General features: G+C 49.0%; 1 protein-coding gene across 2 annotated transcripts in view; it reads right to left on the bottom strand.

Annotated features, from left to right (window-relative positions):
• KDM2A (lysine demethylase 2A) overlaps window positions 1-8,948 on the bottom strand; it is a 162,339-nt gene extending 153,391 nt beyond the window's left edge. The window contains exon 1 of one of the 2 annotated variants that reach the window (XM_073597085.1): window positions 8,656-8,948. The gene's annotated coding sequence lies outside the window, so the exon portion shown is untranslated. The remainder of the gene's footprint in view (window positions 1-8,655) is intronic. The other variant, XM_073597086.1, reaches the window with a different exon arrangement.
• Window positions 8,949-14,658: the final 5,710 nt, after the last annotated feature.

Below are 14,658 nucleotides of genomic sequence, written 5' to 3'. Positions count from 1 at the left end.
ACTTTTTAGAGAAAGGAGTTTAAAAAGACACGCGGCCATTCATTGAAATTGGAAGAGAAGCAGTTTAACCGTAATCAGCATAGAGGGTTCTTTAATGTCAGAGCGGTAAGGATGTAGAATTCTCTTTCACAAGCAGTGGTGTCAGCAGGGAGCATTGATAGTTTAAAAAAACTATTAGATGGGCATCTTAACCACTTCAATACAGGGCACTTAGACACCTTCCCGCCCAGACCAATTTTCAGCTTTCAGCGCTGTCGCAATTTGAATGACAATTGCGCGGTCATACAACACTGTACCCAGACAAATTTTTAATCATTTTGTTCCCACAAATAGAGCTTTCTTTTGGTGGTGTTTGATCGTCTCTGCGGTTTTTAGTTTTTGCGCAACAAAAAAAAAAAAGACTGAAAATTTTGAAAAAAAAACAAGTTTTTCTTTGTTTCTGTTAAAATTTTTTGTAAATAAGTACGTTTTCTTCTTCAATGACGGGCACTGATATGGCTGCACTGACGGGCACTGATGTGGTGGCACCAATGAGGTGGCACTGATGGGCACTGATGATGGGCACTGATAGGCGGGACTGATGGGCACTGATAGGTGGCACCGATGGGCACTGATAGGTGGCACCGATGGGCACTGATAGGTGGCACCGATGGGCACTGATAGGTGGCACCGATGGGCACTGATAGGTGGCACCGATGGGCACTGATAGGTGGCACCGATGGGCACTGATAGGTGGCACCGATGGGCACTGATAGGTGGCACCGATGGGCACTGATAGGTGGCACCGATGGGCACTGATAGGTGGCACCGATGGGCACTGATAGGCGGCACTGATTGGTACATATGGGTGGCACTGATAGGTGCCACTGATGGGCACTGACAGGTGGCACCAATGGGCAATGACAGATGGCACTGATGACACTGATTGGTGGCACTGATAATATGTATTGGTGGCATTGCTGGGCATAACTAAAAACATAATGGTGCCGGTGCCTGGGCACTGATTGGCACAGTTTGGGCACATGTGGATGGCCATGGGGTACATACCTGGCCATCCACATGTTGCCCCTTCCCTGGTGGTCCTAGTGGCGATCCCTGGTGGTCCAGTGTGGTGATCTGAGGGGGGGCTGCGCTGATAAACAATCTGTCAGACGCGAGTGAGGAAAAGCCGATCAATGGCTCTTCCTATTGACAGCGTGATCAGCCGTGATTAGACACGGCTGATCACGTGGTAAAGAGCCTCCGCCGAAGGCTCTTTACCAAGATCGGTGTAGCAGGCTGACACACTGCTCCACCTATCGCCGCAAAACGTGCCCCCGCGGGCGTGCGGCGGCATGTTATCCTGCTGGACATCATATGACGCCCAGTCAGGATAACGGAACCACTTCCCGGACGTCAGCCACTTCCCGCCCGCCCTATAGCGGATTAACAATCACAACATACAGGGATATACAATGTACTATTGTAATAAACACACACCCACACAGATTGAACTAGATGGACTGGTGTCTTTTTTTCAACCTTACTGAATATGAAGTTGCGGCAGTGTGAACTGGGCCTAACAGGGTCACAGACAATAAAAACAGACAGCCATTCTAAAACCTTAGGACTATCCAAATGACAAATAAATAAAGTATCCACCTGAAGAAAAATCACTTAGAGCCCCCAAATACTTATATATTTTCTAAGGCAGAGGCCCTGTAGAATAAAAAGGTGGCTGTTGCAATTTTTTGTCACACAATATTTGAACAACTGTTTATCAAACACATACCGTATTTCCAGGAAAAATAAAAATACACTAAAATGAATTTTAGTGCTTTCAACACAATGCAATATCTGTTATTTGGTAAAACATAAAAGATGGGGCTGTGTCAAGTAAATAGATACCAAACATGTCAAGTCTCAAAATGGTGAAAAACTACAATACCCAAAACTATTATTGTGAATTAATGGTGAACGATGGCCCTAAAATGATCGCTCTTACTTCATTTGCAGCGATAACTCATATGTGCTACAACTGCTGTTTACATACATGTGTACACAGGGCAAAAAGGTACTTTGTATTTTTTTTTCTATTATAATGTATTTTTAAAACTTTTTTCCTCCTTTTAACTTTATTGCTATCACAAGGGGGCCATCGCTGTGATAGCATGGGCAAGTTCTTTTTATGGAGACATTGGGATCTGTTGACCCCCCCAATGTCTCCCCTTTAGCTAATCAAGCCCAAATTGTGCTGGAGTAGCTGCATGCCCCACAGCACTTGGGGACTTAAGCCAGCCATAAACGTTTTAAATCTCTGCCGGTTCAGCAGGGACCGGCCGAGACTTGAATCATGTATGAGTAGGCTGATTGTACACAAGTTGATAGATCGATTAACATGGGTACAACCAGCCTGTCCGATTTTTCATGTGATTATTGCCAGTGGCTAGAGTCGCTGGCAATAATCAATGTATGTTCTCCCGGTAGGGAGGGCTCTCCCGGTTGATGGAACACCATAGCTCTGCAGGAGGGATTCACCATCAACACTGACTGTGTTCATGGGGGAATCAAGAATCTGTGGTTGCAGAAAAGAAAACCGCAGTCTATGGCCGGCTTTAATGAACTGAATCACGAAAGGATAAAATGCATGTCGTTCCTGGAATCAATCATCACAAAAAGATTAGAGAATGGATGTTCCTCAATCTCTTCCTGCAATGGGAGAGCTGGGAACCACACGGGATTGGGGCGGCAGTATGGTGAAAGTGATCAGGCAGCTATAGAGCCACTCAGATTACTTTTACTGGAAAGCTGACTGTCAGCTGAAAGACAACGTACAAAGCTCACAGCTGCTCCTGTCAAATGGTTTCCCAACCACTTGAATTCCTGATCATTTACAAAATGCCTTAAAGCGGAACTCCAGCCCTCCATGAAACAATTAAAAGTCAGCAGCTACAAATACTGTGGCTGCTGACATTTAATACAGGTATATGGACAGATACCTGTCCTAGAATCCAGCAATGTCAGCACCCAGCCAATGTTTCCATCTCTCTCGGATGCTGCCGCCTCCATTGCCTGTAAGGGAAACCGGCAGTGAAGAATTACAGCCCTACTGCGCATGCGCAAAGCATACCCGGCGGCATGGGGGAAGGAGGAGGGGGGCAGGACTACTGGGGGACCTTTGCCATAGCCAGGTCTCCCAGAAGTGGGGACAGGTACCTATCAAAACCAGGTAACCGTTACACACTCCCGCCCCCAGAATGTGGCACCGGAGGGGGGTGGCAGATAAGCGGAGCTTCCCCTTTTAGGTGGAGCTCCGCTTGAAGGATATCAAGTAGTTAAAGAACTACAGTCAAAAAAAAAAAAAAAAAAAAAAAAGGTAAAAATCAAAGTCAGCTTTTGCTGCAATAATAACCTTTATTCTAGAGACACCCCCTCCTCCAGCACTACCACAAAAACGTCCACAGTCTGATGGTCAGCATCATTCAACTTCTTCTGGGCAAGATCATCCTAAACACACCTCAGCTTGAGGCTGTACAATGACAGGAGAAGCAACAGCTCTGCTACTCTCTGAACATGATTCTCTGCTCATGAACTAACTGGCTCCTTGTTCTGCTTCTAGCTCGTACACTCCAGCCCTGCTGTACAGGGACTGCAAACAGGGATGGCAATAACATGACTTCTATTGTCATGCATGCCACCCCCTTTGTATCATATATATATATATATATATATATAAAATGTTACAGGTGCACCAGCCTCTGCTCCCCGCCTCTTCTAAATCAATCTAGGTCATTCATTCACAGTGTTCTGTGAAGGTGAAAAGTACAAGTACTCTCATCCTTTGGGGCTGTCAGCTTGTAGTTTTCAATGAACTACTATGGCGCCGTTGAACGCTCTGGTAGTCCATTGATGGTTCCTGTCAGTGTTACCTGTATCGGAGGTACAAACATTCAGATACACAGACAGTCTGCGGGACCGTGGAATTACACCCACAAATTTGCTGATCGTGGGTGCAAATACTTTACAGGCTCAGAACAAAAAAAAATATATAAATAAATAATAAATGAAAAATGTGCACTTATTATTTTTATGTAAAGGTGAAATTATCCTTTAAGTTGAACATACACAATCTCTTCCAAGAAAAAAAATAAAATAAAAACAACCAATTCTTCCATCTACATTTCACAGCACAGATGAATAAACATCCCGCGGTGTGTCTAATGTTCCTCCATATCAATGTCTGCAGCATGAACACCGATCAGTCATAACATTCTGACCACCCACCATAACCTGTCCAGGCGTGGACTTAACTAGACCTCTGAAGGTACACTGTGGTACCGGGCAACAAATCCTCCGTAGCAGATCCTTCAAGTCCTGCAAGTTGGGAGGTGAGGCCTCCATGGATCAGACTTGCATTTCTAGAACATCCCACATTTGTTCGATTGGATTGAAATCTGAAGAATTGGGAGGTCAAGTCAACACCCCCAACTTGTTGTTGTGTTTCTCAAACCATTCTCGGTCAATTGTTTGCAGTGTAGCAGGGACCATTATCCTGCTGAAAGAAGCCACTGCCATCAGGGAATGCAGTTTCCATGAAGGGATGTACTTTGTTACCAACAATATTTAGGTAGGTGATACGTGTCTAATAACATCCACATGAACAGCAGGAGCCAAGTTTCCCAAATCATCACACTGCCTCCCCCGGCTTGTCTTCTTCCCATAATGCATCCTGGTGCCATCTCTTCCCCAGGTAAGGTAAGTGACACCCGGCCATCCTCATGATGTAAAAGAAAACATGATTGGTCAGACCAGGCCTCCTCCTTCCATCCCTGGTCCAGTTCTGATGATCATGTGCTCATTGTAGGAACTTTCGGCTGAACAGAGGTCATTAGGGTTGCCACCTCATCCCTTTAAACCCGAACACATATAAATTACACAGGTTCTGAGGCTAATTGAATGCAGATAAGGCACCAAGAGAGTTTAATTACCACCTTAATCAGCCACAGAACCTGTGTAATTCGGGTTTAAAGGGATGAGGTGGCAACCCTAGTCCTCATGGGCACCCTGACCAGTCTGTAGCTACTCAGCCCCATACACTACTCTGTGTTCTCACACCTATCAGAAACAACAACAATTGGATGTACAGGTGCCTTCTATTGGATGGGACTATACAGTGCAGCCTCCCCCATCCATCAATGTACCATGGCTGCCCATCACCCATACCTCCCAACATTTTGAGATGGGAATGAGGGACACCAACTAGCAAATGTATGTAGACATAGGACACGCCCCCTGCCACACCCCCTTAAAGGAGAATTAACCCAAAAAAGGTTGATTAAAACCACAAGGGCTTTTTTTTACCACTACTGCTCAATTATATGGGCTTTGATAAATGTACAAATCCACCAATTTAGAAATCAGATGAAAAGTTTAGCACTGGGAAACACTTTTTGATAGATAAAAAGTGCATTTTATATACAATTATATAGATCAGACCAAAATGAGGGACAAATGAGGGGGAAAGAGGGACATTGCTGCAAATCAAGGGACAGACCCTCCCAATCTGTCAGGGACAGACCCCCGGAATCAAGGCACAGACCCCCCCAAATCAAGGGACAGACCCTCCCAATCTGTCAGGGACAGACCCCTCAAATCAAGGGACAGACCCCCCAAATCAAGGGACAGACCCCCCCAATCTGTCAGGGACAGACCCTCCCAAATCAAGGGACAGACCCCCCCAATCTGTCAGGGACAGACCCTCCCAAATCAAGGGACAGACCCCCCCAAATCAAGGGACAGACCCTCCCAAATCAAGGGACAGACCCTCCCAAATCAAGGGACAGACCCTCCCAATCTGTCAGGGACAGACCCTCCCAAATCAAGGGACAGACAGACCCCCCGGAATCAGGGACAGACAGACCCCCCGGAATCAGGGACAGACAGACCCCCCGGAATCAGGGACAGACAGACCCCCGGAATCAGGGGACAGACTCCCGGAATCAGGGGACAGACTCCCGGAATCAGGGACAGTCCCCCGGAATCAGGGGACAGACTCCCGGAATCAGGGGACAGACCCCTCGGAATCAGGGGACAGACTCCCGGAATCAGGGGACAGACCCCTCGGAATCAGGGGACAGACCCCTCGGAATCAGGGGACAGACCCCTCGGAATCAGGGGACAGACCCCTCGGAATCAGGGGACAGACCCCTCGGAATCAGGGGACAGACCCCCCGGAATCAGGGGACAGACCCCTCGGAATCAGGGGACAGACCCCTCGGAATCAGGGGACAGACCCCTCGGAATCAGGGGACAGACCCCCCGGAATCAGGGGACAGACCCCTCGGAATCAGGGGACAGACCCCCCGGAATCAGGGGACAGACCCCCCGGAATCAGGGGACAGACCCCTCGGAATCAGGGGACAGACCCCTCGGAATCAGGGGACAGACCCCTCGGAATCAGGGGACAGACCCCCCGAATCAGGGGACAGACCCCCCGGAATCAGGGGACAGACTCCCGGAATCAGGGGACAGACTCCCGGAATCAGGGGACAGACCCCTCGGAATCAGGGGACAGACTCCCGGAATCAGGGGACAGACCCCTCGGAATCAGGGGACAGACTCCCGGAATCAGGGGACAGACCCCTCGGAATCAGGGGACAGACCCCTCGGAATCAGGGGACAGACCCCTCGGAATCAGGGGACAGACTCCCGGAATCAGGGGACAGACCCCTCGGAATCAGGGGACAGACTCCCGGAATCAGGGGACAGACCCCCCGGAATCAGGGGACAGACTCCCGGAATCAGGGGACAGACTCCCGGAATCAGGGGACAGACTCCCGGAATCAGGGGACAGACCCCTCGGAATCAGGGGACAGACCCCCCGGAATCAGGGGACAGACCCCCCGGAATCAGGGGACAGACCCCCCGGAATCAGGGGACAGACCCCTCGGAATCAGGGGACAGACCCCTCGGAATCAGGGGACAGACCCCTCGGAATCAGGGGACAGACCCCCCGAATCAGGGGACAGACCCCCCGGAATCAGGGGACAGACTCCCCGGAATCAGGGGACAGACTCCCGGAATCAGGGGACAGACTCCCGGAATCAGGGGACAGACCCCTCGGAATCAGGGGACAGACTCCCGGAATCAGGGGACAGACCCCTCGGAATCAGGGGACAGACTCCCGGAATCAGGGGACAGACCCCTCGGAATCAGGGGACAGACCCCTCGGAATCAGGGGACAGACCCCTCGGAATCAGGGGACAGACTCCCGGAATCAGGGGACAGACCCCTCGGAATCAGGGGACAGACCCCTCGGAATCAGGGGACAGACTCCCGGAATCAGGGGACAGACCCCCCGGAATCAGGGGACAGACCCCCCGGAATCAGGGGACAGACCCCCCGGAATCAGGGGACAGACCCCCCGGAATCAGGGGACAGACCCCTCGGAATCAGGGGACAGACCCCTCGGAATCAGGGGACAGACCCCTCGGAATCAGGGGACAGACCCCCCGAATCAGGGGACAGACTCCCGGAATCAGGGGACAGACTCCCGGAATCAGGGGACAGACCCCTCGGAATCAGGGGACAGACTCCCGGAATCAGGGGACAGACCCCTCGGAATCAGGGGACAGACTCCCGGAATCAGGGGACAGACCCCTCGGAATCAGGGGACAGACCCCTCGGAATCAGGGGACAGACCCCTCGGAATCAGGGGACAGACCCCTCGGAATCAGGGGACAGACTCCCGGAATCAGGGGACAGACCCCCCGGAATCAGGGGACAGACTCCCGGAATCAGGGGACAGACTCCCGGAATCAGGGGACAGACTCCCGGAATCAGGGGACAGACTCCCGGAATCAGGGGACAGACTCCCGGAATCAGGGGACAGACCCCTCGGAATCAGGGGACAGACCCCTCGGAATCAGGGGACAGACCCCTCGGAATCAGGGACAGACCCTCGGAATCAGGGGACAGACCCCTCGGAATCAGGGGACAGACCCCTCGGAATCAGGGGACAGACCCCCCGGAATCAGGGGACAGACTCCCGGAATCAGGGGACAGACTCCCGGAATCAGGGGACAGACTCCCGGAATCAGGGGACAGACTCCCGGAATCAGGGACAGTTGGGAGGTATACATCACCCCCTCACCGGGTGTTTCTTCCTTGGACCCGTCTTGATGGCTCCTGACCGCGGGGATGGTCCCACAAGAGATCCTGGAGTTGCTCTGACACGATCGTCTATCTATTACAATCCGGCTCTCGTCTGTCACTGAAATCCTTCCACAAGCCCATATTTTCTACTTTCGACCCAACTTCAGAGACAACATGTTCACTTGTCACCAAGGTCCAGATGTCATTGTGACAGATAAGCCGTGTTGTTGTTGTCATTCCCGGTGGCTGATCATGTTCTATCTGATGGGTGGACAATCTCCTGACCTCTATGGATACAAAGTGCTGTAAACTCAGGAGGAGCGATCTCCCATGGCAACCGACTGACTGAGCACAGCTGACACATGTGTCCAGCACTCCCCTCCAGGGAGAAGACGACCTGTTACCCCTGACAACAACCAATCAGCTGCTACAGACAATGTGAAAGTTTCCCCGGCCGCCTGTATAGAGTGCCAAGGGCCCCCCCTCTCCCCATACACCACACAGCGCCCCCTTCCGCCTCACCTCAGCCGGGGCGTCCCATTCCTCCCGCGGGGCTTTGTTAGTATAGAGAAGAGCCGAGATGTCAACACAGTCCACAGCGCTCGCCTCTCCTCCGCCTCCCTCCGCTGACGTCACTGGCTCGCCTGAGTGACGTCACTGGCCGCTGGTAGGAAAAAAAAAAAAAAAAAAACCTCTCGGAGCCCCTCAGCTGCGCTCCAGAGACGACGCGGTCGCCATTTTGGACCGAACCAGAAGTGACGCGATCGGCGGCTGCTGTGCGGAGTGGGCGGAGTCCGAGCGGCAACACTGGCCAGCCGCTGAGAGGGAGGGGAACTGAACGCGGATTGGCTACAGCTGAGTAAGGGCGGATAGGATTCGAGGAAGAGCGAGGAGGCCACGCCCATTCCTTTGAGCTGGGGAACCAATAGGAGTCCGAATGCAAATTTGTAAGCAGGGGCGTGGCTGGAGTAAAAAAAAAAAAAAAGAAAAGGTCAATCACTCCGAGTGCGTTCAGCGATTGGTTATTGAGGCGTATGCGCGCTTACGTCAGAGCAAGAGTGTAAGAAGCAAGTGAGTTAATGACAAGACGTGAGAGAAAATGTAATAATGATAACTAACAGATAACTCGTAAATGAGATTTTTTTTATGTGTGCAGGTCCGTCCTCTGTGTTATCTTAGCACGGGAGCTCAAGTGCCCGACTTCAAAATGGCGGAAAGTGAGTCAGTGCCGGATCATGTGGACCCGTCAGCTTGCGATCACGTGGGGATTCAGCCGCACGCTTGTAGTCTCACGTGCACTATGGCAGGCGCGTCCTGTGGGATTGGCTGGGGGTGGGGCTTATGTGGGAAGCCCCGCCCCCAGCATGGTAGGAGTTCAGGAGTGAAAGGTCAGGCGAGGCTAGCAGCAGCAGCAGTATGGCAGAGAGTGTGGACAGGAGGACAGAGACCCGGATGGTGCCATTGTAGTCAATGGGATTCCTTGTGCATGCAGCTCTTCTGACCTCATGGATTCGCCTATGGATGATGATTTATAAGTGCATTCCTAATACATCTAAACAGTAACTGAATGGCAGTTCTGTGTATTATAAACAATTCATACCCCCCTCTTTTTTTCATCATTTTGTTTTGTTGCTGCTGCTGATCTCCTGCAGCCTCTTTCCCTCACTTCCTGCCTGTATTTTCTCCAGTATTGGTTACATGTCATGTCTCTCAATGGGTTGCCTGCGCTGTTCACCAATCAGATGTAACGTGATGACAGGTACAGTGAATGACATGCATTATCTGGTTACAATGGCTTGTAAAAGTGGGTGGGATATATTAGGCAGCAAGTAAACATGTTGTCTCTGAAGTTGTTTTGAAATCGGAGAAGAAGGGACAAGTGTAAGGATTTTTGCAGCTTTGATCAGGGCCAGATTGGGTTGCCTAGATGACTGGGTCAGAGCAACCCCCAAACGTAAAGCGGATGTAAACCCTTTCATATACCTAGTGATGTGAACAGCCTCGGATGATACACAGAGGTGAAACAAATCTCCCTACATAAGTTTTACTTGTTTATCTGCTGTCTTCTCCTCTCTACACCCTTTCAAAAGTGCAGATTGTGTTTAAAAATCTTCATCTGTCAGCAGCACAGAGGAGGGGGTGAGAGGCTGCAGTTCTAGTGTGTGAGAGCTGATTGGAGGAAAGGAACACACCCCCCTCCACCCAGCAGAAGAACTGTGTTGTGAATAGACCAGCTCCTTTCTAAAATCCCTCCCCGACACAAATTGACACCATGTGTTGGGAAAACAGAGGAACGGAGCACCAGAGAGAAACAACACTTAGAGCTTTGGAGAGAGACAAGTAAACACTACGGATATATGTGCTTTGCTCAGATTCCATGACAGGTTTACAACCACTTGTTGGATGTTCCTGGTCAGGACCTACCAAAAGTGGTCCAAGGAATGAGAGCCAGGGACCAGTAATAGGCGGCCAAGGCTCATTGATGGATGTGGGGAGGGAAGGCTGGCCTGTGAAGTCTGATCCAATAGAAGAGCTTCTGTAGCTCAGATTGCTGAAAAAGTTAATGCTGGTTCAATAGGTGTCAGAACACACAGTCGTGTATGGGGCTGTGTGGGCACAAACCGGTCGGGGTGCCCATGCCGACTCATGTCCACATACAATGGGCATCAGAACTGGACCATGGAGCAATGCAAGAAGGTTACCTGGTCTGATGAATTCAAGAATGGTTTGAGCTGTTGACTTGGCCTCCAGATCTAAATCTATTGAGCAATTGGTGATTTGATATTTATTTAGGAGGTTTTGTTTATTCATATTCAATAAAGTTTCTTAATGTGATCTGTTATTTAACCCCAATAAAGGGCCCTGGTCCAACATTTTCTAAAGTCTTGTTGTTTTTTTCTTTAACTTACTTTTCCTCCTCAGGTTGTTTTGTTTTTTGTAGTTGTTTGGGTACCATAAGGCATTTGCAATCACATGTTTTAGGCCACTCAATGGGGTTTTGGCATAATGTGCAGACACGTACAGCATATCTTCCCAAGCCCTGTAGCTAGCATGAAACGTGTGGGAATAGAAACCTGGTGGTGGCATCATCATGTTGTGGGGAAGCTTTTCTTCAGCAGGGACAGGGAAGCTGGTCAGAGATGATGGCAATCTTAAGCCTCGTACACACGATCGGATTTTCTGCAGACAAAACGTCAGACTTTTTTCTGAAGGGCGTTGGCCAGGAACTTGTCTTGCATACAAACGGCACACAATTGTCGGCCAACAAACACGAACGTAGTGACTTACTATGTGGCTTTTCAGCTCTTTAGCGCCACCTTTTGGGCACCTTCTGCTAATGTCGCGTTTGGTGAGCATTGGTTCCGAGCATGCGTGTTTGTATTTTGGGCTTTTGTGTGACGGACTTGTGTACACACGCTATGAAAATCTGACAACAGACTGTTGTCCGCTGAAAATTTACTAGCCTGCCATCCAACATTTATTGGCCGAAAGTTGGACAATTGTCTGAAGGAGCGTACTAAAGGTCGGATTTTAGGCAAACAGTCTGTCATCACATAATTCCCTGCTGAAAAATCCGATCGTCTGTACAAGGCTTTAACCTGTTAGAGTCTGCAAAAGACTTGAGACGGGGCAGAGGTTCACCTTCCAGCAGGACAACGACCTTAAATATACAGCCAGAGCTACAATGGAATGGTTTAGATCAAAGCATATTCATGTGTTAGAATGGCCCAGTCAAAGTCCAGACCTATTGTATGTCACCTAGGGCTGCAATTAACGATTATTTTCATAATCGATTGTTGGGCGATTATTGTTTCGATTAGTCGGATAATAACCTTAAAAAAAAGTCTAGTGTATAATTTAGTTAATATGTAAAGTTTAAAAAAAAAAGGCAATTTATTCTTAAATATCTCTATGCAATGGTACTGTAAATATAAATAACCAACAATATACTCAGGGAGCAAAATTTCTAATCCACTCCGAGAATAACAGACAGAAGAGATATACTGGATATACTGTTAGAGGTTGAATCTGGTAAATATCATCAGACTCAGATCAAATTTTTTATTTAAAGGAAAAAAAAAAAAAAAAAATTAAAGACTGTTTTGCGGATTTTCAGACAGAACTGTAATATATTATGTATTCCAGACTCCCTTGTCATAGGCAGGTGGCCTGATAAAAGCTCCCTGTGCCTGTTGTCACTTATGCTGGCCATACAAAAACAATGTCTTATAAAAAGACAAAAAAAAATTATTTTAAGAACGTTCGTTTGATTTTCTAATCGTTAATGGGGTCAAATTGGCAATCGCTTTTTGACCACGGTGACGGGAAAATTCGAAGAAACAAAACAGAAAACTTTTTGGTCAAAGGAATTTTCAGACAGTGTATGTGGTTTTCGTTCAGAAATTACATTCATTTTAAAACAGAATGTTAAAAGCAAGTAGGGCTGCAACTGACGATTATTTTCATAATCGATTAATCGGCCGATTATTTTTTCGATTATTCGGATAAAATCATAAAAAAACGTAATATGCCATTTTTCCGTTTATTTAAAAGTAATAGTGAATAAACTGAGTGTTACACTCAAACTGCAGAATAAAACACCAATGAAGGGGCACTATTCCTCCTGGGAACACCAATGATGGGGCATTATTCCTCCCGGGAACACAAATGATGGGGTGCTATTCCTTCTGGGAACACCAATGATGGGGGTGCTATTTCCTCCCAGGAACACCAATGACGGGGCACTATTCCTCCCGGGAACACCAATGATGGGGTGCTATTCCTCCCGGGAACATCAATTATGGGGCATTATTCCTCCCGGGAACACCAATGATGGGGTGCTATTCCTCCCGGGAACACCAATGACGGGGCACTATTCCTCCCGGGAACACCAATGATGGGGTGCTATTCCTCCCGGGAACACCAATGATGGGGTGCTATTCCACCTGGGAACACCAATGATGGGGTGCTATTCCACCCGGGAACACCAATGATGGGGCATTATTCCTCCCGGGAACACCAGTGATGGGGTGCTATTCCACATGGGAACACCGATGATGGGGTGCTATTCCACCCGGGAACACCAATGATGGGGTGCTATTCCACCTGGGAACACCAATGATGGGGTGCTATTCCACCTGGGAACACCAATGATGGGGTGCTATTCCACCTGGGAACACCAATGATGGGGTGCTATTCCACCTGGGAACACCAATGATGGGGTGCTATTCCACCTGGGAACACCAATGATGGGGTGCTATTCCACCCGGGAACACCAATGATGGGGCATTATTCCTCCCAGGAACACCAGTGATGGGGTGCTATTCCACATGGGAACACCGATGATGGGGTGCTATTCCTCCCGGGAACACCGATGATGGGGTGCTATTCCTCCCGGGAACACCGATGATGGGGTGCTTTTCCACCCGGGAACACCGATGATGGGGTGCTATTCCACCCGGGAACACCAATGATGGGGTGCTATTCCACCTGGGAACACCAATGATGGGGTGCTATTCCACCTGGGAACACCAATGATGGGGTGCTATTCCACCCGGGAACACCAATGATGGGGTGCTATTCCACCCGGGAACACCAATGATGGGGCATTATTCCTCCCGGGAACACTAATGATGGGGTACTATTCCTCACAGGAACACCAATGATGGGGCACTATTCCCCTCCCCTTCCCAGGAACACCAATGGGGCACTATTCCCCCCCCCTCCCAGGAAAACCAATGATGGGGCTCTACTATTCCACCCACCCCCTCGGAAACACCAATGATGGGGCTCTACTATTCCACCCACCCCCTCGGAACACCAATGATGGGGCAACCCCCCCGGAATGCTTAGGAGTGTTAGGATGGGGCGCTTGTCATAAAAATTCATGTACTGTGTATGTTTAATTTTACTGTTATATTAGCCTCTACCTTTCACAGTCAATGTGCAGCTTGCCAGCTCGGCTCCCCTCACGGCTGCTTCTCGCCTCTCTGTTCCCTCGAGGCAGCAGCAGGCGGGGCTGAGAAAATCAGTGGGGAGCTGACGTCAGAGGAGAGGCGAGGAGGAGAGGCGCGGACGTGCCTCGTAACATACAGCGGCGCCTTGTACACAGACAGGAGGACACAGGGGGAGGAGTTATTTAACGGACGGACAGGGAGGAAGGTGCGGACCAACTAATCAATAATGAAAATTGTTGACAACAATTTTCATTATCGATTATTATCGATTAATCGTTTTAACCCTAAAACCAAGTGAAATTTTCAAACAACGTTCTTTCATTTGGCGAATGTACAAAGATTTTTCGTCTGAATATTCTCACCCGAAAATCGATACGTGTATGGTCAGCGTAAGGCTCGGTTCACACCTATGCTGCAATTTGCATGTTGCATTTCTTTATGCTTTTTTTTTTGCCAAATTGTTGTTGGGCAGATTAAAAAATGCAAATCGTTGCAAAAACTCACTACATGGTTTTCTGCAGCTTTTCCATTGAAGTCACGTTGAAAAAAGTCCCTGACCCTTTCCAAA

This window comes from Aquarana catesbeiana, linkage group LG08, assembly GCF_042186555.1.
Source record: "Aquarana catesbeiana isolate 2022-GZ linkage group LG08, ASM4218655v1, whole genome shotgun sequence".
NCBI lineage: Eukaryota > Metazoa > Chordata > Amphibia > Anura > Ranidae > Aquarana > Aquarana catesbeiana.
The sequence above is the reverse complement of the archived record's forward strand: the minus strand, read 5'-3'. Positions and strand labels throughout refer to the sequence as shown.